This window comes from Mustela nigripes, chromosome 2, assembly GCF_022355385.1.
Source record: "Mustela nigripes isolate SB6536 chromosome 2, MUSNIG.SB6536, whole genome shotgun sequence".
Classification (NCBI taxonomy): Eukaryota; Metazoa; Chordata; class Mammalia; order Carnivora; family Mustelidae; genus Mustela; species Mustela nigripes.
Window position 1 is genome coordinate 53,679,210 of NC_081558.1, and position 23,453 is coordinate 53,702,662.

Genomic DNA, 23,453 nt, shown 5'->3' on the forward strand with positions numbered 1-23,453 from the left:
CTATACGCTAGAGTTCAAGGGAGCCTTGCCAAGCCAATAAATTACTTGGTGTTTACTGAATACCAACTGTTTTCCCCACATACTGAATATGTTTACTATTTCCATGGCTCACATTTCTTACTAACAGTAATTGGAATTAAACTTTTTTTTTTTTCCGTGAGAAGGAAGAGATTCTTTTGGTAAGATATCATCTTAAATAATGGCTCTTAAATACTTGAAAAGGCAGTTCTTCCCTCTCTTTACTGGGACTTGTACTCTCTACTTCATATGATAAAGAACAATATTAAAAATCTGGCCTTATATTTTGAATTCTAAAAAAAAATTTCAGTTGTGCACAAGAAGTACTCCCAAGTCAGGGAAGGAGAAAAGGAATCAAGATTGGGAACCAGGAAGAGAATTTAGCATTATTTGAAATCTTCCATTTTTTTGGTAAGAAAAAACAATGTTCATGAAGAATTTGAGTGGTTAAGAATAAAACTTAAAATATCACCTAGGAGGCTTTCTCTCTCTCTCTCTCTCTCTTCCTTTCTTTTCTTTCCTTCTTTTATGGAGAGAGAGAAAGTGTTGGGGAGGGGCAGAGGGAGAGAGAGAATCTCAAGCAGGCTCCACACCCAGCATGGAGCCTGATGCCAGTTCAATCTCATGGACCCTGAGATCATGACCTGAGCCGAAATCAAGAGTCAGCCAGCCGCCCCAAAATATCATCTAGAATGCTTCTTAAGTCAAAAATTCATGAGTTCAACCATGTGGCTCTGATTAGTCTAGGAATCCTGGATTCCACCTTTCTAGGATTAGAAACAAGCACATAACCAAAATGAAAAACAAAACACTAAGTGTTTAATATACAGCCAGATTTGAGAACCACTGATTATTGATTTATATATAGAAATTTTTTTGAGTAATCCTGAAATGTAACAATAAATACTTCTTTTATAAACAAATAAACAATCAAGAAAATTAGCCACCCCCAAAAATCACTGATGAAAATTTGCAGCTTAAACCACCACAAATACTTAGCATTAAAACGATTGTTAACTTGCCAGAATTTCTTAGTTAGAAGTAGTCACTAATTATATCACATTGTTTATATCAGATAATTTCCCTTTTTTCTCTGAAAATGGAAATAAGGACCTATTAAATCTATGGCTATTAGCCAGTATCTAATTTTTAGCTATCATTAAATAGACAAAATTGCACTTGATCCATTGATTCATTTACAAATATTTGTTGAGTACCTACTAGACACCAGGCACATAAACATTTTTTATGTAAAGTATCATGATTTGGGGGTTCTTCCTGTTTGGAAAAGAGTGTTATTTTCAATAGTAGTTCAATAAATGTGCATTGACTCGCTGATTAAATTTAGTCCAAAAATACTATTATTTGAGCTCTTTTGAAATCTACAAGAATGCTGTCAGAAAGTTGCATTGTTAGAACAAGTAAGTATTGGGAAATACCCTTGGTAGTGGTGGTACTTTAGTGATATAAAATATAAAAACTATTGGAGGATCATAATATAAAGTTGAACAGTACACTGAATCTTTTTTAAACCAAAAAAAAAAAAAAAAAAACAAAACTAAAGGGACTGTATTACACACATTTAAACTAGAAATGTGCTTTTTGAGATTAATCATATAATTTTCAACCCAACTTGTGAAGAGAGGGCCAAAGGATGACCCATTCTGGAAAATAATCCACTATAGTAAATCCATTATAATATTACAATGAAATGAAGTGTTTGACTTTTAAGCCAAGATAGTAGACTAAGTACATTTATTTACCAACCTTCACTACCATAAAACCCATTAAAATGGTGAAGGCCACTGCTAGTTCCTAAAGCACTTCTGTGTGGGTTAGAAAAAGTCCCTCACATTTGGGGCCAGTGTTTAGCTCAATCAGTTAGGCATCTGACTCTTGATTTTGGCTCAGGTCATGATCTCGGGGGTGGTGAGATTGAGCCTGACATCAGGTTCCATGCAGGGCATATGGCCTGCTTAAGATTCTTTCTCCCTCACCTTCATGCTAAAAAAAAAAAAAAAAGTCACCCCTTCTTTCAGGTAGAATGAGTGTATGGCTAAGATTTTAGACCCTTTTGTCCCCTAGGCTGGCCTCTCTGGGCACAATTATAACAACCTGCTGAACCCCTACAAGGCAAGAGGGAGGGTGAAGAAGGGAAAAGTAAAAATATGCTAACTCTTATTCAGTAAAGGAAGGTATAAATATTTTTTCCTCAACATTTTAAAAATGGAAATGTAATTCACATATCATAAAATTCAGACTTTTAAATGAACAATTCAGTGGATTTTAGTATATTTAGCAAAGGCATCCAACCATCATCATTATCTAATTCCAGACTATTTCATCACCCCCCCAAAAGAAACTATACCCATTTACAATCTTTTTTATGTTCAGTAGCCAACATATAAATATATCATTTGTTTTTGATGTAGCGTTCAATGACACATTAGTTGCATATAACCCTCAGTGCTTTATTTTCTCCTTCCCATCCAATCTACTTTATGTCGCTATGGATCTGACTATTCTGAACATTTCATATAAATGGTGTTCAACGATATAAGGTCTTTTATGACTGACTTCTTTCACCTGGCATAATTTTTTTGAGGCTCATATATTTCATAGCATGCAGTAGCCCCTCATTCATTTGTACTGCTGAATAATGTATATACACATCACCTTCTGTTTACCCATTCATTAGTTGCTGGACATCTGGATGGTTTCCACATTTTTGTTTCCTACAACCAACACTGTTATGAGCATTGGCATTCAAGTGGTTTGACTTTTTACAAAAAGCATATATGACTCCTGTAATTTTTAAAGTGATTAGAAAGAAAAAGAAAGAAGTCCTTATTTACATAAAAGTTCAAGGCTGTGATTTATTTTTCTTTTCTATTTTGTTTTTGTTTTTCCACTTGGATTAAATATCTTTTCATTGTGTGGTCAGATTGACTTTGCCCATATGTTGTGATTGTTACTGATCTTATGGTTTATAAATGTTTGTTTTGTTTCATATGACATTATATGCATTAAGTATGTAATAGAATATATTAAAATGTGTTTTTGAATGTCTGGAGATACTATGGGATTATACTGAATTACTGAAGTTTTACTGAAAGAATCAATGGATAAGTACAGGACATTTAAAACAGAAAAATAGTTTGGGGAGGAAAAAATATCTATATATCCATGTTATGGTGGTAAGAGAGGCTGCAAAGATATTAATGGCAACAAAGTATCACTCTTCAGTAAGTACAGGGTTCCCCTTAACTCCCTCCCCCACCTCCTCCCAAGAGTATATAGCAGTTTCTAAACATAAACAGTTGCCCCTTGAACTGTATAACTTTTTTTATAAATACAGTACAGTGACTGTAAATATATTTTCTCTTATGATTTTCTTAGTAACATTTTCTTTCCCTAGCTTATTTTATTGTAAGAATACAGTGTATAATATATATAACATACCAAATATTTGTTCATGGACTATGATGTGATCAGTAAGGTTTGGGGAATTACTGCTACAAGCAGATTTTCAACTGCACGGGAGACCCTTAACCTCCACATTGTTAAAAGGTCAATGGTACATGCAATTCATGACCAACCAGTTACTCAAACATTTAAATTGCAGTAGAAATGCAAAACAGAAGTAAAGTCTATCCTGTACCAGACCATCACCCCGAGACAGGTGTCACTCCCAAATGTCATGTCCTAGATGTATGAAAAAAAATGCCCCTTTAGATGTCAGGTGCTTGAGAAATAGGCAATGCAGGTGCTGGAAAACCTTTTCTAGGCAAGGGGAAAAGGGAAATTCTATTACTGAAAAATCACAGTGGGAAGAGAATATCTAAAATTACTCTCATAGGAAGCACAGCTCTGAAGCTCCAGGGTCAAACTTCCCCATCAGTCCTCAGACTCTACTCAAAACAGAAATTATGTATCATCAGTAGCTGTTCCCAGTGTCAAAAGCAAAGCTGTCCCATAGGTTCAAAAGTTCAAAACAAAAATATGTTTACAAAAACCAAAAAAAAACCCTTAGGTAACCAGTGACTACCTAAGTAAGGTTAAAATGAGTACAGAGCTTGGGGATTTACATACTAATTGATTGTAGGACTTAAGTAATGAAAATACAGCTTCTAAAGGTAATTGAGTCTATCATACCATTGCTATTACAAGAACAAAAATTTATTGAGCCCTTACCACTTGTCATGTAAGGCAAACTATGAGCTAGGGCTACAACAGTGAATAGAAAACCCCTTCCTTAAGGGGTAAATGGAAAATCTCTGTATCTTAATGTTAATTTTGCTGTGAATCTAAAGCTGCTCTAAATAATAAAGTTTTACAAAAATCCCTACCTTCATGGTGTTTACATTCTACTGTAGGGAGACAAACAATGAACAAAAGTTTAAGAACATAATTTCAGGTGGTATGAAAAAAAAGAAAACTGCTAGGAGAATAAAGAATAACAGTGATGGAAGACCTCTTGAGGCAACATTTGAATTATTTACTGAATAATAGGCATGAGTTTGTAAATTAAACAGCCAGCAATCAATCATTCAACAGACATTAATAGCCCACTTACTTGATTTCAGGCATTTAGTGAAGGAGTCCTTGGCATAAAAAAAGAAAAAAAAAATCAATAAACCATGGTTTCTGTGTCAAGGCACTTGAATCTTAGGAGAAGAGGGACACTTCACCAACAACTCATACCAAAATACAACAGGTATTAGACTGAACTCTGTATACGCGGAGGAATAAGCAGAAGCTTCGAGGAACACAATTACTCCCAAGGAGGTCTTCCAGAAGGGAAGATTAGAGTCTTGCCGTTCTTCCTAACCTTTAGCCCACAATACTCATTTGTATGGTTCACATAAGGGAAGACGAAAGGAAAAGAAGTGGGCTAAAAAGAAGTGGCTGAAAGTGACCACACCCTGCCCCGAACTCTACCTACCCAGGCCCCTTCCAGCCACCCTAAAAGCTTAGGGAACCGATATCTATCTGCTGAAATCTGTTCTTGGCACAGGTACACAAGGGTTGTTTTGGCTTTTTTTTTTTTTTTTAAGATTATTTATTTATTTATTTATCAGAGAGAAGAGGGAGAGAGAGCGAGCACAGGCAGACAGAATGGCAGGCAGAGGCAGAGGGAGAAGCAGGCTCCCTGCTGAGCAAGGAGCCCGATGCGGGACTCAATCCCAGGACGCCGGGATCATGACCGGAGCCGAAGGCAGCTGCCCAACCAACTGAGCCACCCAGGCGTCCCATTGGCTTTTGTTTTTGATTTTGTGTTGTTGTTATTACCAACTGAAACTTCCATGACTGTCTTTCCCAAGTTACTTGCCCATTTCTCAGCCTGAACATATTTATGTCCTTGGGTCCTCTGGAACTCTGCAGCACACAGACAATGGTTCTCTCGGGAAGAAACACATTTTACAACGTATCAGTGATATAGCTGGAAAAAGTTCAGTAGAGGAACTTTTCTGCTAAACCAAAAAGCTCCCAGAATAAATAATTTGAACCAACTTCTACATAGAAGACTTAAGAACAACATTTTGAAACAGTTTGAAAGTTTTTTGTTTGTTTGTTTGTTTTAGATTTTTATTTATTTATTTGACAGACAGAGATCACAAGTAGGCAGAGAGGCAGGCAGAGAGAGAGAGGAGGAAGCAGGCTCCCTGCTGAGCAGAGAGCCTGATAAGGGGCTCAATCCCAGGACCCTGAGATCACGACCTGAGCTGAAGGCAGAGGCTTAACCCATTGAACTACCCAGGTGCCCCAACAGTTTGGAAGTTTTATGATGGAACGTGTTTGGGGGATTTGTTACAGAATTATATTGGAGAAGAGGGAGGTGAGTGAGGGTAAGAAGAAATGAGATTGGCCATAAACTGACACCAGATTATGAATACAAGGGGTTCATTACTTATTCTGTCCCCTTCTGTGTAGGGTGCTCATTTCCTATTCTGTCTGCTTTTGTATTATGTCTAATCTTTTCCATCATAACAAGAGTTTGCTTTTTAGCTTTATATGACAAAGCCGGGGACCTATAGAATCATACAGGTGTCCTAAGAAAACCATTCTCATGCAGAAATCTGGAGTTCATGTTATTTTTAAATCTATTCACTATACTAATGATTTTTTACATGCAAGAAAGGAAGAGTGTCCATGTAGATCAATGACTAAATAAGATATATATAGGAAAATATACTTCAAAAAGTATTTCCCCAAAAATGCATAGAAAATACAATTTAGGGGTGCCTGGGTGGCTCAGTTGCCTTCAGTTGCCTTCAGCAGCTGCCTTTAGTTCAGGTCATGATCTCCTAGTACTGGGACGGAACCCCGCATCTGACTTCCTGCTCAGGAGGGAAGTCTGCTTTTCCCTCTCCCTCTGCCCCTATCCCCCGATTCTGTGTGCATGTACTCTCTCTCTCTCACACACACACACATAAATAAATGAGAGAGAGAGAGAGAGAGCACGAGCAGGGAGGAGAGGGAGAAGCAGTTTCCTGGCAAGCCCAGAGCCCAACGCAGGACCCGAACCTTGATCCCAGGTTCCTGAGATCATGACCTGAGCTGAAGGCAGATGCTTAACCAATTGAGTCACCCAAGTGTCCCTAAATAAATAAAACCCTAAAAAAAAGAAAGAAAGAAAGAAAGAAAGAAAGAAAGAAAGAAAGAAAGAAAATACAATTTAGCATCCAAACTGTGCCTTAATATATTAATCAGGAATTATCAGAAAGAACGTTCTCAGGGCTTTCACCCAGTAGATAAACAACACTTACTGAGTTCCTATATGGAGACTGACTTGGCAATTTCTCATGTCATCTCACGGATGAGATTGTGGGAACATATTATATTTCCATTTTATAGACGAGGAAACAGTTTCAGAGAGAGCGCGTCTCCTGCCCAAGGTCACAATGAACGGAGATAACAGTCAAGGCTCTTTCCATTCTACTACTACTTACTTCATGTTCTTGAAAGGAAAAGATGAATGGAAAATAGAACACATTTCTCATTCTTTAAACTCTGCCATTCCAGGGTGATCAGGAGTTCCTAACATCTACTCACCCTACTTCCTACCTCTTGATACTTAGAAGCCAATGTGATATGCAAAGTGGGTCAATTTTTAGGAGAAAAAGTAGAGAAAAGTTGGCAAAGCAGGGCAAAACTCTCTTTTTTATTCTCTGGAAATCAGAGTGTTTCTGAACCTTTAAACGATGTTTTCAAACCATTAAATTACTTTAAAATTTGAGTAGTCTAATTCAGAACTATTAAAATTACCAAATGGAGTTTCCTTGGAATTAAATATCATTAAGTTCATAAGATGTTTACAAATAAAAAAAATTTTCTAAAACAGATGAGTAAAAGAAAAATTAGGAGTTATTTCATTCAATAGGAAAGAAAACAGTACTCTTGAAGAAATGGCTTTGAAATTATTTCTTTCAATTCTTCCAAATTATATTTTTAAAAGCTCAAAGTTGGGGTGCTAAATAAATAAAGTACTAATTTGGCTATATTCTTTCATGATTTTTAATTTGAGTCAACACATAGCTGCATATATTGTAACCTAATTATTTGTCTATAATTGAGATTAATACTTGTATTAAGAATGTCCCAGAAATTTTCTTATTCATAAGACAACCACTCAGAAATAGAAAGGTGACTTATGCAGAGCGGTATAATGAAAAGATCAATCACCTGGAGGTCAGAAGAAATGGGCTACAAGCCTGGTTGTGGTGCTTAAGATCTTCTAACAAATGGGCAAGTAATTTAGTGAAGGGCAAGATAACAGGTGACAGAATAGTGAGAGGAAGAGTAAAGGAGCTTAATCAAAGTCAAAGTAAAATTAGGAGGTTGCAGGTAAAATTTTATAAGTTCTAAAAATCATGTATGGGAACATAATAGAGTCATTCAAAAAGTGGCTGTATTTTTGAGTGTGTGTGTAACCTGTCTGGCATTGTTGAACTGGTTATAATTTTTTTAAATTTTAAATTAAGATCTTCTAAATCTCCTGGGAATGTATGGTGTTTAGATATGACAAATGGTGTCTCAGATAAAAAGAAGGAGCAAATGTCAGAGTCGTGATTGTATACAGCTGTCATGAAAAAGTGACTCAATTGGATGATTGGAAACAGAGCACATTAATTGTCCTAAACCCAATATCCAAAATAGTTAAATATCACTGTTAATGCCAACACTCCATTTTGCCAAACCTTTGAAACATAAAAATGTTGTCATTATTTTTTAAAATTTTGTTATTGAGATTTCTCCCTTAAGAAATAATATAACAGTAGCTAAAAATACCTGAGTTCTCAAAACAAAAACAAAAACAAAAACAAAACAACCCTAAAAACCTGAGTTCTCACACTCAAGCTAGTTTTAGTTGGAGGAAAATGCCAACCAATTCAATTATGGTCACCTCCCACTACCAGATCTGTACTTCCTTCCCAATATAATAAACATAGTATGCAATTAAGAACCTGGGAACAAAGTTCCCCTAGTTGGAAGAAAAGCAAATATGTGTGCAAATCTCGAATGAGGTAAACAGCTGACCACTAATTGCAAAAAAATAAGTGCCACAGGACCAAACATCAATAGTTGGAAGGTGTCCTTGTGGTTGGGAAAAACTGAACCAAGGTACAATCTTTTATCTCTAGAAACTACAATATGGATTGGACTGCGTATGCATGCTGTTGTAGGGTGGAGACTATGTGCTGTTTATCATTTTATCCCTAGCACTTAGCAGAGGGCCTGGCACAAAATAAGCATTCAATAAATGTTTGTGGAATGAAAGAAATCTGCAACTGTAGCTTACACAGTGTTTCCTAATTTTTGAAAATATGGCCAACTGTAATAAACAACATTTTACACCAATTCCTGGTACTCACAGACACACATATACATAACGTAAAAGTTATGAAGTAATGCTTTTTAAATTTAGGAAGTACATTCTGATAGTTTCTGTTCTCTTCTGTTTTATTGGACTTTAACAAGTATATTGTTTATTACCCCCTGAATTGATTTAATAATCCACCAGTGAACCAAGACCAGTAGTTTAAAAAGCAGTTTTATATTATTTCTATTTACATTGCTTAACTTACATTCTTAGGCCTTACTAACTATAGACCACTTTCAAAAATCACAGAATTTTTTTTTAAATCTAGAAGGATGTTTTGAAAGTATTCATATTCTAGTATTCAACTCTAAAATGTTGTACCAGTGCTGAGTTTACTCTTTTGGGATTCTCTTTGGTCAGTGACGTTAATTATGGGAATTTCCCCAATCAAAAGCAGATTTTCCCTACCTCACACCATGCACATTATTTAACTAAAAATAAATCACAGACCTAAACATAAGAGCTAAAACTATAAAACTCTTAGAATTTGGGAGTAAATTTTTATCACTCTGTATTAGGAACTGATGTGACACCAGAAGAAAAATAGGTAAGTTGGATTTCATTAAAATTAAAAATTCTTCTGTTTTAAATGATGCCAAGAGGAAAGTAAAAAGAACTTACTGGATGGAGGGAAATATTTGTTAATTATATATTTGATAAATAACTTGTATGCAGAATATATAAACAAATCTTATAAATTAACAATAAAAATATAAATAACCCAATTTAAAGAGCAAAGGATTTTATTGGAATTTTCTTCAAGGAGGATATACAAATAGCCAATAAGCACATAAAAAGATGCTTATATGATGAGTCACTAGGGAACTACAAATCAAAATCATGGTGAGGTACCACTTCACACACATCAGGTTGGCTAAAATAAAAAAGACAATAACAAGTGTTAGCAAGAATGTGGAGAAATTGGAATCTACATACATGGCTGATAGGAATGTAGAATGGTGCAGCCACCTTGAAAAACAGGCTGGCAGTTCCTTAAAAAGTTAAACATAGCAATTCTGCTCCTAGGTACATACCCAAGAGAAATGAAAAACATGTGTACACAAAACCTTGATATGAATGTTCATAGCAGCATCATTCCTAAAAGTCAAAAAGTAGGAAAAACCTGAAAATTCATTAACAATGGATGGATAAACAAAATATGATATAGCCATACAATGAAATATTACCTGACCATAAAAAAGCAAGAAATACCACATAGATGATACATACCACACAGAGGATACCACATAGATGAGCCTCAAAACGTTGAGCTAAGTTCAAAGAAGCATGTCACAGAAGACATTATTGTATGATTTCATTTAAATGATACATCCAAAATAGGTTAATCTATGGAGTGGGATGGATTAGTGGTTAGGTAGGGCTACAGGGAATGACTGCTAATGGGTAGGAGGTTTCTTCTGAAATGGTGATGGTGGTACAACTCTGTCAATAAACTGGCAAATACTGCATTATACATTTGAAGCCAGATTGGAACTCTGGAATAATCAAGAAGGATACATGCAGCACTTCTATGCCTGAGTGTAGAATGTTGGCCCTGACAATCCGACTTACCCATACGACAGGCAAAGAATGTCTTATGGTCAACAATTGTTCTCTGGAGTCCCTACAGAGCTGTAGCTCTTCTTGTTTGGGGAGACAAGTAGAAGGACATGAATCTATTGACTTTACCTCTGAACCCTTTTAGAAGTGATACTCATCCTTACAAAATTGTACTTCAAAAATGAGAACCTTCTGCCCTAAAGGGAAAAGAACCAAGCGTCCCCAGAGTTAAGATGCGAAAAAACTAGCAAGCATTCTGGACAAGCAATCAATAAGCTTCTTGAAATCAGTAACTTTATTAATCTTTGCTTCCTCAAGGAGGACCAGGCCGAGAACGGGATGCTCAGTATATGAGATGGGAAGGAGGGACAGGAGGTATGGCCTCAAGTCCAGAAGACCAGAGGCTTTCTGATTGGGCATCTGTGACCCCTCTTGGACGGGTCCTCCCGGAGAGCGGCACGAAAAGTAGCGGCCCGCAGACTACTCAGTACATTTAGGAGGCAGCAGGCCCCAAACTGCTTCTGCAACGTGAGAAGTTGAGATTCCCAAGCCCCGCGTTCCCCCCACCTCCACCCCACCCCATGTGTTCTGATCCCTCAGTGGAGGAAACACCGCTAAAGAATTCAAGAAATTCTGTTAATGAGTTTAAGAAATGCTTTTAATGATTAAAACTAAAACTCAGTCACCTTAAGGGACTAATGAGCACCGCTGTGAAGTACAAATGCAAAAGGGGGGCGCTGAAACTGCGCAGCGCCATTGGGCCCTCAGCTAAAAACCAGATGATCCTAAATGTGATTTAATTTTTTTTAAAGAATGTCATTAAAAATAACAACTTGGAAAAAAAGACATCTCGCAGGGCGAAGGGTGAGGCACAGTGGAGTGGAGACGGAAGGCGGGCTCCGGAATCCCGCACCTCGGACTGATCCCAGACGTGACCGTGGGCACCTCTCTAAGCTCTGTCCAGGTGCCGGCTTGGTAAAATGGGACCATTTCTGGGCCGCCTCCCAGCGGCGGCTGGGAGGAACAAGAGAGGCCGGATCGAGTGGGCGCGCACCAAGGCAACCCCAGCGGCCAGGGGCCCTACTGTGCGCCACGCGGCTGGCGCCCCGCGCCGCGCGCTCCCCGCCCCCGCGCCGCGCCCGCCCCCGCGCCGCGCCGCGCCCGCCCCCGGCCCGGCTCGGCCTCGGGCAGGCGGGGCCGACCGCACTCGGAGCGGTAACCCGCGCCCGCGTCTGAGTCGCCGCCTGGGGCGCTCGGGTCGGCCGCCGGGACGCCGGAGCCGGGCGCTGCCGCCGCCGCAGGTCAGTATTGGGGCGCGGGGCGGTGCTGGGGGCCTGGAGGGCGGGGAAGCGGCGAGGGGTCGGGGTCCGAGGAGGGCCGTGGCTGCGGCGTCGAGGTCGGAGGGGACCGCGGCGGACAGGTCCCGGCTGAGGGTCGCGGACGCGCTGAGGTGTCCCGGCACAGAGCGAGCCGGCCGGGCGGTGGAGGGCATGGGCTGCACGCGAGACGCGCCACAGGGAGCGGCGGCCGCGCACCGGGACACGCCGGGCGTGCGTCCGACGCTCCCGGGACAGGCTCCTTCGAGGGAGCGCCTGGTCGGGGTCTGAAAGAACCGGGGACCTCCGAGTCCCCGGCGAGGGTGCGCAGGCGTTCGGGAGGCGCTCGAGGGGAACTTTAGGACCGAAACACGGGCTCCGGTGCCTCTCCGTCCAGCCGCCGCGGAGTCTCGTGCTCGGTCTCTAGAGCCCTGGCGGCGGTCTCTGTGAGGGTCGGGGTGACAGATAAGCGAGGGGCACCCTCGAGGTCACCTAGCCCCAGTGCCCTTGAGCGCTGAGCTGGCCGTCAGCCTAGTGGAGAGGCTGGGATGTGGGCCGGATTCCCCGGGGTTGTACGGGATGGAGAAGGCGTGCGTCCTCCGCCCCACCCCCGGTGTTTGGAAAGGTGGCATCACGGGGCTGGGGGTTCCCACACGTGCGGCGCCTCACTGCCGGCTCCGTGTACTCTCCCGGAGGTAGCGAGAGGCAGGTAGCTTAAACAGAAAGCACAGGTCCCTGAATGCAGGGGGTGGGAAGTAGGTGTGTGGTTGTGGTACTGTCTGCCTCGGTATTTGGGGGAGGAGCCTAAGGTAAGGAGGCAGAAACTGGGAGTAACCTATTCGCTGCTTTTATATAAGGTCAGTTGTTAGGTAAGGTAGGGGCCTTTACCTCTGCTGGTTTTCAGAAGGCTGCATTTCTAAATTCTTCTTGTTAGCTTCCGTTGCTTAGGTGAGTCGCCTCACTCTGATTGCGTTTTGTTGAAATGTGTTGGTGTGTCCAAAATTTGCGAGATGATGATGACGACGATTGATTGTAGTATATCGTTAGTATTTGGCCGTGCTCTTGTTTGAGCCTAAGAATCGAAATCTCTTGGGTCTAAGGATAATTCACCCTTGTCTTGGGAAAAGTAGTGTCAATTTTAGGAGAAATAAAGTAAAAAAAAAATAGTGATCTGTCAGGAAGAAGTTAAAGTTTGTTTGTTTTTCCTTTTCAAGTTTGGGGGATGAAATGTAAAATTAATTTTGTTTATATTATCATCTGAAAACAAAACTAGGAAAGATGCTGAACTGAGTTGCAGGAACCCTACTGCTGGAGAAGCTCCTCATTTTGAAGTACATTATTTTAATGTCCGCTGTTTTGTTTTTTTTTTTAATCATTCATGAAATAGATTTTAACCAGAGATGTTGAGAGAATAGTGAAATAACTTACTCTTTAAAAGTACCCAGGCACATCTTTTCCACAAATCTCAGGTGTGCTCTGGCAGTCTCCCATCAATAGCTGAGAGATCGATCACTGACTGAAAGTAGAACCAAACTGATGGTGTTAGATGATTTAGGAAACCCTTCTGGAATGGAGACTGACATAGACATTACCTGGGGCTTCTCTTTTAAAGAAGTTCTTTGCACTCTTATGAATGTTTTATGGGAGACACACATGTTACCAGTTAGTATTCTGAGGGATGTTTCAACTCTTTTTTTTTTTTTTTTTTTGAGGGCTGTTTCAAGAGAACCTGTTCAAGTTTTAACATAATTTTTTGTGTTGTCTATTTTCACTCAGATTCACAGATTCATTCTGCAGTTAATATAGTGCCATAGTATTCTTTAGTAATTAAAATTTAAAACTAATGTCGTGTTAGCCAAAAAAATGAAGTTTGTTACTAAATCATCTATTTTTGCCTTACTGAGTACTTCACATAATTTTTCTCCTTTATTTATATTATATGATATGTGATACTTCACTTGCTAGTGATTATATCTTTAAACATCTTAGAATCAACTAGTGACCATCTCACCCTTTCATAATTCACTGGGACGGGAAAAAAAAAGTGGTTATTTCATTTTTAAATAAAAATTCTTTTTCACATTGAATAGTTTCTAGTCTTTATAAAAACTATAATAGCATGGCATTGTTGTCGTATAAAGATTTGAAGAACTCTGGGCTAAGACTTTTGGGCATTGTTTTTTCATTCTTTTACATTTAAAAGAATGTAATTTTTAAAAAAGTAAAACTCAAGTGTCCGCCAGCATCATATTCTTTATTACACTTAAAATATTTCGAAAATATTTTTGTGATTGGTTGTTTTTAATGATTAAATACAGTTTTCTTTAAAGGGATAAATTTCCTTAGTATTTGCTTCTCTGTGTATTTCAGAATTATGTTTAAACAATATGTCATAATTTTTAAAAATCACTATTAATTTCCAAATCCCCTGACATTTAAAATTTATACAAGAGACAAAGTCTGACTTTAGGAATATGAATTAGAAATGCATTACTGATCACGGCTAATTGCTTTTCATAAGTTAGAGGACTATAAACAAATACGCATGTGAAAGCTGTGTGTCAGCCGCTGCTGTGAAAACATACACCAGTATTGATATATTTCATTTAGTTTTCAGATTGTGAAGTGGTTAATAACAAGAGACTTTCATGAAACATGGAAAAAGTGTTAAATTAATACTTTACAAATGTTTTCCTATACTTTTACTTCTTTCACAGGATGTATGTATGTATCTATATGCTAACGGATAACACAGAAGATGTCATCCTTCTAATTTGTGGGTGACCTGATGAATTCATTTTCACTTGAACTTGGGAATATATGTCCTAAGGTGTAGCAAAATGTGCTAGAAGATATTTTTGGTCTCACAGGTTTCCACTAAATAAATACCAGTTGTAGAGGATTTTTAAAAAATCACTAATCAAGAAAACTTGATTTAAGTCGCAAGTCTATAAATGTAAACATATGCTCCCCACCTTAAAACAAACTGAACTTCTAAGTTGCTTTTCTTATTTTTCCTAGCAGATCCCAACATTAGGGTAGTTGAGGCCTAAAAACAACAAAAAGGGCAGCGGTTTAAAGTGCTTATGAAGGTCCTTTGAAACTGATATAATTTAATTCCACCAAAGTACCGTAAGATCTGTGAGTAGCCATCTTGCAAGTGTAGACAGCTCCTACATATCATACTGGTTAGTTTCATAACATTCTAGATAAAAATTTTAAATTGACGATTATTTGAAATCTTCCTGGAGTTTCTTATTTACTATTTGTATTTTATCACAATACAGAGGTATATTTTGAAAAGTTATATGGCATATGTTTTAGAGCTTATTTAATAAAAGTGTCACATTTTAATTTTTATTTACCTAAAATACTTACATTGGTTGTTAGAAGGAAATTGATTCAAATACAATAGGCCATATTTTGGATATAACTTTTGTAGATGTTAAGCCAAAAACTGTCACCAATAGTAGTATATAGTATACAGTATATACATGAATTATTTGGTTTTTTTGAAGTTTATATAAGAAATATTTTTCTTCAACAATCAATACATATTAACATTTTAATACTGAATATTTAATTCAGAATATAAATGTTTACATTTCTCACAGTTTAGTTATTACAGTCAGGTCACCCACAAATTAGAAGGATGACATCTTCTGTGTTATCCGTTAGCATATAGATACATACATACATCCTGTGAAAGAAGTAAAAGCTTGTACTTTTTCTCCCCTCCCATTGCTAAGCAGGCCCGACCCTGCTTAGTTTCCAAGATCAGATGAGCTCCCACGCAGTTAGGGTGGTAATGGTCATCTACTTTCTGACTGTCCATGTCCTCATCTGTGAAATGGGAAAAGTATTGCAATTACTGTTCTATGCTTTTTTTTTTGGTATGATTTTAAGACTTTATCAGCAAAACTGTGTATCTTAAAAGATAAGACCTTGCCCTGAATTTAACTGAGTAGATATTTTAAAGAGAACCTTCATGGGTATTCATGTCAACTCTTCTACAAATGCTGATGGTTCACTTTGGCACAAATTTTGAGATCATTGTTATGAATGAACTGAAGAGAGGCTCCTGGGTGGTTTAGTCAGTTGAACAACTGACTCTTGATCTCAGCTCAGGTCTTTATCTTAGGGTTGTGAGTTCAAGCCTATTGGGCTCCACACTGGGCGTGGAGCATACTTAAAAAAAAAATCCACAATAATAAAGAATGAGCTAAAGATAATGTTTGCTGGGTGGTGATCTATCTATTAAATGTTTCTGGAAGTATTTCATATTCAATTTAAAATTGTATTTCCTATTTCCTGGTGATTTTGGATAAAAAATTGGATGACTATTTTTTGTTGTCGTTGTTGTTTTACTGTTATTATCTTTGTGAGTCCTTTGTAGACACAGTGTGAATCCTCTTTTGTCAACATTGTGTGTCTATTGCGGTCTAGGTGTAGATTGTACTTTTATTTGATAAAGTTTTGTTCTTTATGTATTTTTATGGCGCACGCTGTGGGTACTTAATGTATGTTACCCAGGAGCAGGTTTGTTTTATCATGAGGCCTATGAACCTTCGGATCAAATGACAATTCAGTATCTCAGACTAAAAGACTAAACAGTGACCTGGGGGTGCCTGGGTGGCTCAGTGGGTTAAAACTTCTGCCTTCAGCTCAGGTCATGATCCCGGGGTCCTGGGATCGAGCCCCGCATCAGGCTCTCTGCTCCGCAGGGAGCCTGCTTCCTCCTCTCTCTGCCTGCCTCTGCTTACTTGTGATCTCTCTGTCAAATAAATAAAATCTTTAAAAATAAATAAATAAATAAACAGTGACCTGTACTTGTAAAAACTGGGTCTTTTCCTAACAAGCTATAACCAAAAATAGGCTTATAGAAGCTTGAAACTGAGGATGCCTCTTAATAGCCCCCCCCCAGTTTACTAGTAGGGCATAATTGGACAAGCATATAATTAATCATGCATCAATCCAAATAATCATTTTAAATTCTACTTACAAATTATTAATTAATGCATTTTATTGTGAAGTGTCTCCTCTACAAGAAAGTAAGGGACTGGGATCCAGGTCTGAACGCCATTCTGTTCCTGGAATGTGGAGCTGCAGAGCCCATGTAGGGACATGACTAAAGGGTTGAGGAGACAGCGGGCAAAGAAAGGTTTAGGCCAGTGCCTATAGGTGAGTGTTCCCTTTTCCATGGGTTCCCCTTTGGGGTGGGGAGTAGGGAGCAATATTAGTGTCTGCTGTTGTCATAGTAGCTGTGCTTTCTCAGTCATGGCTGTAGCTTCAGCTCTTCCAGGGACCAGGCCGTTCTCAATTTGAAAATCTTTTTTGTGACCGTGTGTACTGAATCCCTTCTCCCCCCTGTGATTTCTCAGATATGAAGGAATGAAATGATGTCATCAGTTCATGCAACAAGAATCAATGAAAATTGAGACTTAAAACTTCATGATCGGGATTTAAACTGGATCATATATTGTTTTAGTTCAATTTGATTCAGTATCTGTTTAGGAAACATTTTTATTCCACTTCATGGCTTTTAGAAAATAAATTCATTGCTAGTTTAACTGATTCACTATTTTGAGGAAACACTCTAACTTGTAGACTCATCTAAGAGAGAGAGTTAACAATGTGGATAAGACTTACTGAGACAGGGGTGCATGGATGGTTCAGTTGTTAGGTGTCTGCCTTTGGCTCAGGTCATGATCTCAGGATCCTGGGATTAAGCCTGGAATTGGGCTCCCTGCTCAGTGGGGTGCTCCCTCTCCCACTCCCTCTCCCGCTGCCACTCACAAGCTCCCCCTGCTTGTACAGGCTGCCCCCACTGTCTCAAATAAATAAAATCTTTAAAAAAAAAAAGGCTTACCGAGACAAATTTTCTGACCTTCTGGAAAGAGTTCATATTAGCATAAACCTGGGGTGTGAATTCCTTCACCGTTTACCACAGATAAGGAGAAGGGAGATATGAGGGAGGTAGAAAAACAGGGAAATACCCTGAGTAGGAGTATAAGAGATCTGTGTTGGTCAACTCCCACAATCATCAGATTGTAGTTACTGTGCGTAGACCTCAAATATAAGGTTGGTTTCTAAGAATTTACTCTGTTCCTCAATGACTTCATAGAGTTTTAAAATAGCTTTAAATTCTAAAGTTGCCACCTAGCACTTATTCTCTCTGGCTGTAAAAGTTGCCTCAGGGGAGAATCTGGGAAAGTGAATGGAAAAAGGATATTCGTACCCTGTATGTTTAAGGAATAAATTTTCCTTTATAGGGAAGGCAGTAGGGAAACATACCTGTCAGGCTGCCTGAGTACAATGATAAAGTGCTGGAAAGAACCCCTTAATTCTGACCCCACCCCACTGGCTGTCATTCCCCCTCTAAAATTATATTTGTCATTTGAAAGTTTGAAGTCCACTTTCAAAATGCCAATATTCCTAGCAGAGTTAGTTCTTTAAATCACTGTCACCAAAAAATGGAGACGTTAGTTCCTAGTTTCCCTGCTACCTGAAAACAAGGCCTTTAGAGAATAGACAACACATGTGGGAGTTTAAAAAGAAGTGATCTGGACAAGGAAAAATAAAATAAAAATGATTCATGTTTCAGTTTCCCCATAAACCAGCTTCTATGAAACCAAATAAGAAAATAACCATTGGAACTAGCAGTGGTAGGAAAGGATAGATTCCCCCATACATGCCTTTGTTTTTCTCTTAAAGATCAATACAAGTCTTCCTTGAACCATTTTTTTCCCTCAAAGAAAACAAATTGTTATTCCCCAGCATCAACATTCCTAGGAAATGTTCTCAAAATTAAGGTTATGAGATAGTAGTTGGCAATCAAATATCTGAATATAACTTCTTATGTCTTTTTATTTTCTCTGTGATGCTAGACAAATGATCTAGTGTCTCCATGAGTTCTTCCAGACGTTTAAAGTAGCGTCCTAGTATATTGAAATGAGGGGAACATTTCAATCACATCAGAAAAATGTATACTGAAGTATAAATAATGCTTAATGCTTTTGCAGATCCATTGATCATAAAACTTAACACGTGCTTTATTTTTTTTAAATTTTTTGCTCAAAAATTGTTATGGCAAGCCAACACATCTCTGATAGTAGTAGAAGATTACTAACTATGACAAAACCAAGTTCATTAATTCTTTGAGTCAGCTGCTAGGTAGTGTTTAACAGTTAGGATTGGGCTACCCTCATGCCCATGACTGAGCACATTGCTTTCTTGTTCACTTTTTCCACAGTGTTGAAGAAGTCAGAATCTAAAGCAGAGAATCTTGGAGTCCTACCTTACTAAACTTTGTTCTTTTCTATCAGTTGGTAATTATTGGTGTAAACAAACAAGTTTTTGATTGCATGTGGAAAAGTGCTTAAATTTTTTCCTCTTGCTTTATGTAGTGGATAGAGTTTATGAAAGAGAGCAAACATGAATGGGGTATATATAAATGAAGAAAATACTTTAACAAATTATTTGCATATGCCAAAATCCAGAAGAGTGAAGAAAATACCCAGGCATTTGCCAATGTAGGATTACTACATGTTTTCCTAAAGTATTTGGAACTAATTAGAAACATCCTAGCTTTATTTAAAGATAATATAAAATATTTTTAAACTTTCCTTTTAATGAGGTCCAAATTCGTTGGTGTTTAGGACTAGAGCAGAACAATGTCTACAAAAATATAGATTATTAGTTTCTTGAAGCAGGTACTAATCGAGTTTCATTTATCTTCCTGTCTCCAGCATCTAGCACAATATTTAGTACACATTCAGCAAATGTTTTAAAAAGGATAAAGAAATCATTGGTGCCTGGGTGGCTCAGTTGGTAAAGCATCTGCCTTTGGCTCGGGTCATGATCCAGGGTCCTGGGATCAAGTCCCGCATCGGACTCCCTATTCTGCGGGGGAGCCTGCTTCTCCGTCTGCCTCTGCCTCTCTGTCTCTCATGAATAAATAGAATGTTTTTGTTTTTGTTTTTGTTTTTAAAAGGGTGAAGAAATCATCTAAGGCGGTGGTTCTCAAGTGTGGTCCTTGGACCAGCAGCATCAGCATTATCTGGGAACTTGGTAGAAATGTAAATTCTCAGGCCACACCCAGACCTACTGAGTCAGAAACTCTGGGGATGTGTTTTCACAGGCTCTCCAGGGGATTCTGATGGATACTATTTTGGAACCCCCTTGTTCTTGCATCCCATATAATGGCCTGGCCCTGTTGATCAGTGCACTTAGTTTGGATTATTTTTAGTAGGCTTTACCCTTGGCCTATAGTTAAGTTCTTTGCTGTATTCTCCCTTTGATAGACTCTTTGGGGATCATCCCATAAAATTAACCTCTTTGGCTTGGCATTGTATTACTTAAAGAAGGTCAGTGTTGTCAGTAAGCTTGTGTCACGAGAAGCTAGCCAGCTCACTTGTAGTCTGAGCATCACTGGTTCTTCTTACCTTAGAATGGTTGCTAGGAATCCTGAGCCTCCAGGATCAAAGACAAAACTTTGGGACTGGATTTTATAAGATCACCAAGGATGAGTCACCCCTAGAGGATCCATGTTAAACAGACTTACAAGATATGGGTATAAGCTCCAATTCTGGTTTAGTAAAAGTAGAAAATCCATATTTCCTTGTGATTATTAGTGATGTTTTTTTTTTTTAATTCTAAAATTCTTTAGTTCTGGAATTAAAGAAACTTGTACTCCCATATTTCTGATGTCACTGTGATTGAATTCAGGGTGCTTAAAAAGCAGTTGGGTAGTATATCACACACTGAGATGTTATACCTCTACTTCCGGAACATTTCCCGAAGACGTGGAGGATATAGGGAAAGCAATATACCCAAAGACTTTCATAAGAGCAATGTTATAGGAACCAATATTTAGAAGTAACTTAAATATTCAATAACAAGAGAATAGTTAAGTAAATTATGGTATGATTACTAGGTGGAATATGATATCATCATTAGTGACAATTTAGAAATGGTAATAAATCTGAAAAATATTAACTAAAGTAGCATAAAAGTGTATATGCGCTATTGATTGCAATCTTATATAAATATATGTATATAAAAAAATCTGGAAGGGAAGGAATATCTAAAACTTACGACAGTTATATTAAGTAGTGAGATCATGGAGGGCTTTTAAAAATTTTTATATTTTTCTCTCTTTCTCAAAGTTCAGCCAGTAATATAAAATTATTTCTGAAACTAAGAACATATGTTTATAGCTTTTCTGTTTTTTAGTATGTCTTTAATTCTGATTAGTAAAAATCAAGACAAAGAGTTGATTAAACATCGAGAATCCTCTACCTATATCCTGAAAGCCATTGACAATAACGTAAGGTACCACATGAATTCTTTTTGGTTATACCCAATTTTATTTCATACTTAATTTTATTTCACATATTGGACTTCTCTGTACTCTTTGTTTGACTAACTAACCTCTATCGGGGAGGAGAAAAATATCCCATCTCTGTTACAGTCTCTTAATTTTCTCATTCATACATCAGATTTGATTTTGTTTATTTCTTTGGGCCTACACTCGCTATTTGATCTTTAGCGTACACTGACAACACAGAATTTTTAAAAAGTAGTTTCTGGAATTATTTTGATTTAAAGCCACCCTTTTAAAATTTTTTTCTTAAAAAATATGTATGTCTATTTTTTTTTATAAAAATAAATGATTCCATGGTAGGGTAGTTATTGATAGCAAGGGAATTCAGGTTTCTAAAACTCTAGTCAGGCTTCTGAGTGAACACTGTAAAAGGCATATTTTTAATATATAACATATTTAATATACTATGTAAATATACATACACAGAGAAAGACTTTATTTATATACACATATGTGCGCGCACACACACATAAACGGAGCAGTAACCTTTGAATTAATTAATTTTTCCTTTTTTCTGTTGCATTGTTCTAGAAATCCCAAAGGGAAAATTAAGTGGTTTTGCCTTTGACCCAGGTCACAGGTTACATTTTTCTTGTCAATTTCTTTGGAACTTCTTTTGAGAAATTTATATCAGCTTGATGTCTTCAGAATAACCATTATCTGAATGAAGACAGAGTTTTAAAAACTTCTAAAAATTTTTTGTCAGGGATATTGAATTTTTCTCTCTTCTTTCTGCCTCCTCCATTTCTGCTGATTTAGTCCTCAATTTGTTCAGCAAATATCTATTGAGCTCCTCCTTTGTGCCAAGACTATTTTAGAGAAGAAGGAAAAAGCAATCAACAAATTCCATCTCCCCTGGAGTTTACAATTATTGCTAACTAGATTTAACAAGAAGAGTAGTGGGAGAGGTGATATCTAAGAGAAGCCCACAGTTTTGGCCTTTCCCCTGTGACAAGACAGCATTGCTGGACCAACACAGAGTCGGTGGCTATCTTTGAATTGGTTGTGAATGGAGGAGAACCTGCATCCTTTTTCCTGGATCCCTTATTACTATATTATTTTAAGTTATATGTATGCATTGTGTGTTATGTATAATGAGACACATTACTTTGTGTCTCTCTCAGTAACAAATTTACTAACAAAGGAGGTAGAGTGCATCTTTTGTTAATAAGGTATTACTGTTATTGAAAATCCAAAGGACAAAGTGATTATTTACTTTGCAGAAGGATTATTTATTTTATGTTCTCACAGTGACTATATGTAAAGGTGAGCTATGCAAGTGAATTTGTAACCCCGTTTCCAAAATATTATTTATACTTAATAGAAATATAAAACAAAGTTCATTGGGACTATCTGGTTAAAATTAAAAACAAAAACAAACCAACAACACTCTTTTTCCCCCTGGGAAATAAAGTTAGCTACTTTTCTTTAAAAGCCTGTGAAGAACTTTTACATATTTAGAATATAATATTTGAGTAAAAAGGAGATCCAGATATTATTTCAAATGTGCCTCCTTTGGTCAAATTACTTAATACAGCTATTTCCAAATTCCATATTCACATACAAATTGTCTCCCATTTTAGTTCTGATGTTACAGTGACAGAAAATATTTTATTGACCACTTAAAAATAAGTTCTGAACCACATGACAGTTTGGAGAATCATGGGATGAATACACTTTGAAGGAATTTATGTGAAGTACAGTTAATCCATTCATATGTAGACTGACATGGCAAAGTAGAGTAGGGTTTACTTCAGATATAACCAAAATTCTCCAGTTTTGCAGATTTTGCTATAGTTTTTTCAATTTCACAAACTCCACAGACATTTAATGAATGACTGCTTGCTTTTCAATACTAGATATTCTTACATAGGAAGGAAAATCTACCGACTTGGAAACATGGCCAGAGGGTCAGACTAATGCTTCTCAGTCTTGAGAGTACACCACGCTGGGTCTCTGTAAACCAGCATCTAGCACTAGGGAGGCAAATTACCACAGCTCAGTAAAAGCTGAGAAAATACCTAAGCAGGTTAACACAGCATATTGGTTTGGTGTGCATCTTTAAGCCATGCACATGATTCATTCTGTGTAATTCACTATGTCTGCTGGAACAATCTAGGATCCTGACAAAGCACCATACAGACACACAATTAATTTGTCTTTATTATGCACATGAAGTTTTTAAAGGTGAGGTTGATTTCTGTTGTCATACAACACATGTGTAAAATATTTATACTGGCCACTAGCTTTCGAATTCAGAAAATGCAAACTAATTTTAATCTCAGCTGAA

General features: G+C 37.8%; 1 protein-coding gene across 4 annotated transcripts in view; it reads left to right on the forward strand.

The window, feature by feature from the left end:
• Nucleotides 1-11,659: 11,659 nt before the first annotated feature.
• The window catches only part of PPARG (peroxisome proliferator activated receptor gamma), a 132,253-nt gene continuing 120,459 nt past the window's right edge, over nucleotides 11,660-23,453 (forward strand). The window contains exon 1 of one of the 4 annotated variants that reach the window (XM_059390351.1): nucleotides 11,660-11,763. The gene's annotated coding sequence lies outside the window, so the exon portion shown is untranslated. Of the gene's footprint in view, nucleotides 11,764-11,863; nucleotides 11,883-12,627; nucleotides 12,727-23,453 lie in introns of those variants that run through there. The other 3 variants (XM_059390354.1, XM_059390353.1, XM_059390352.1) reach the window with 3 other exon arrangements.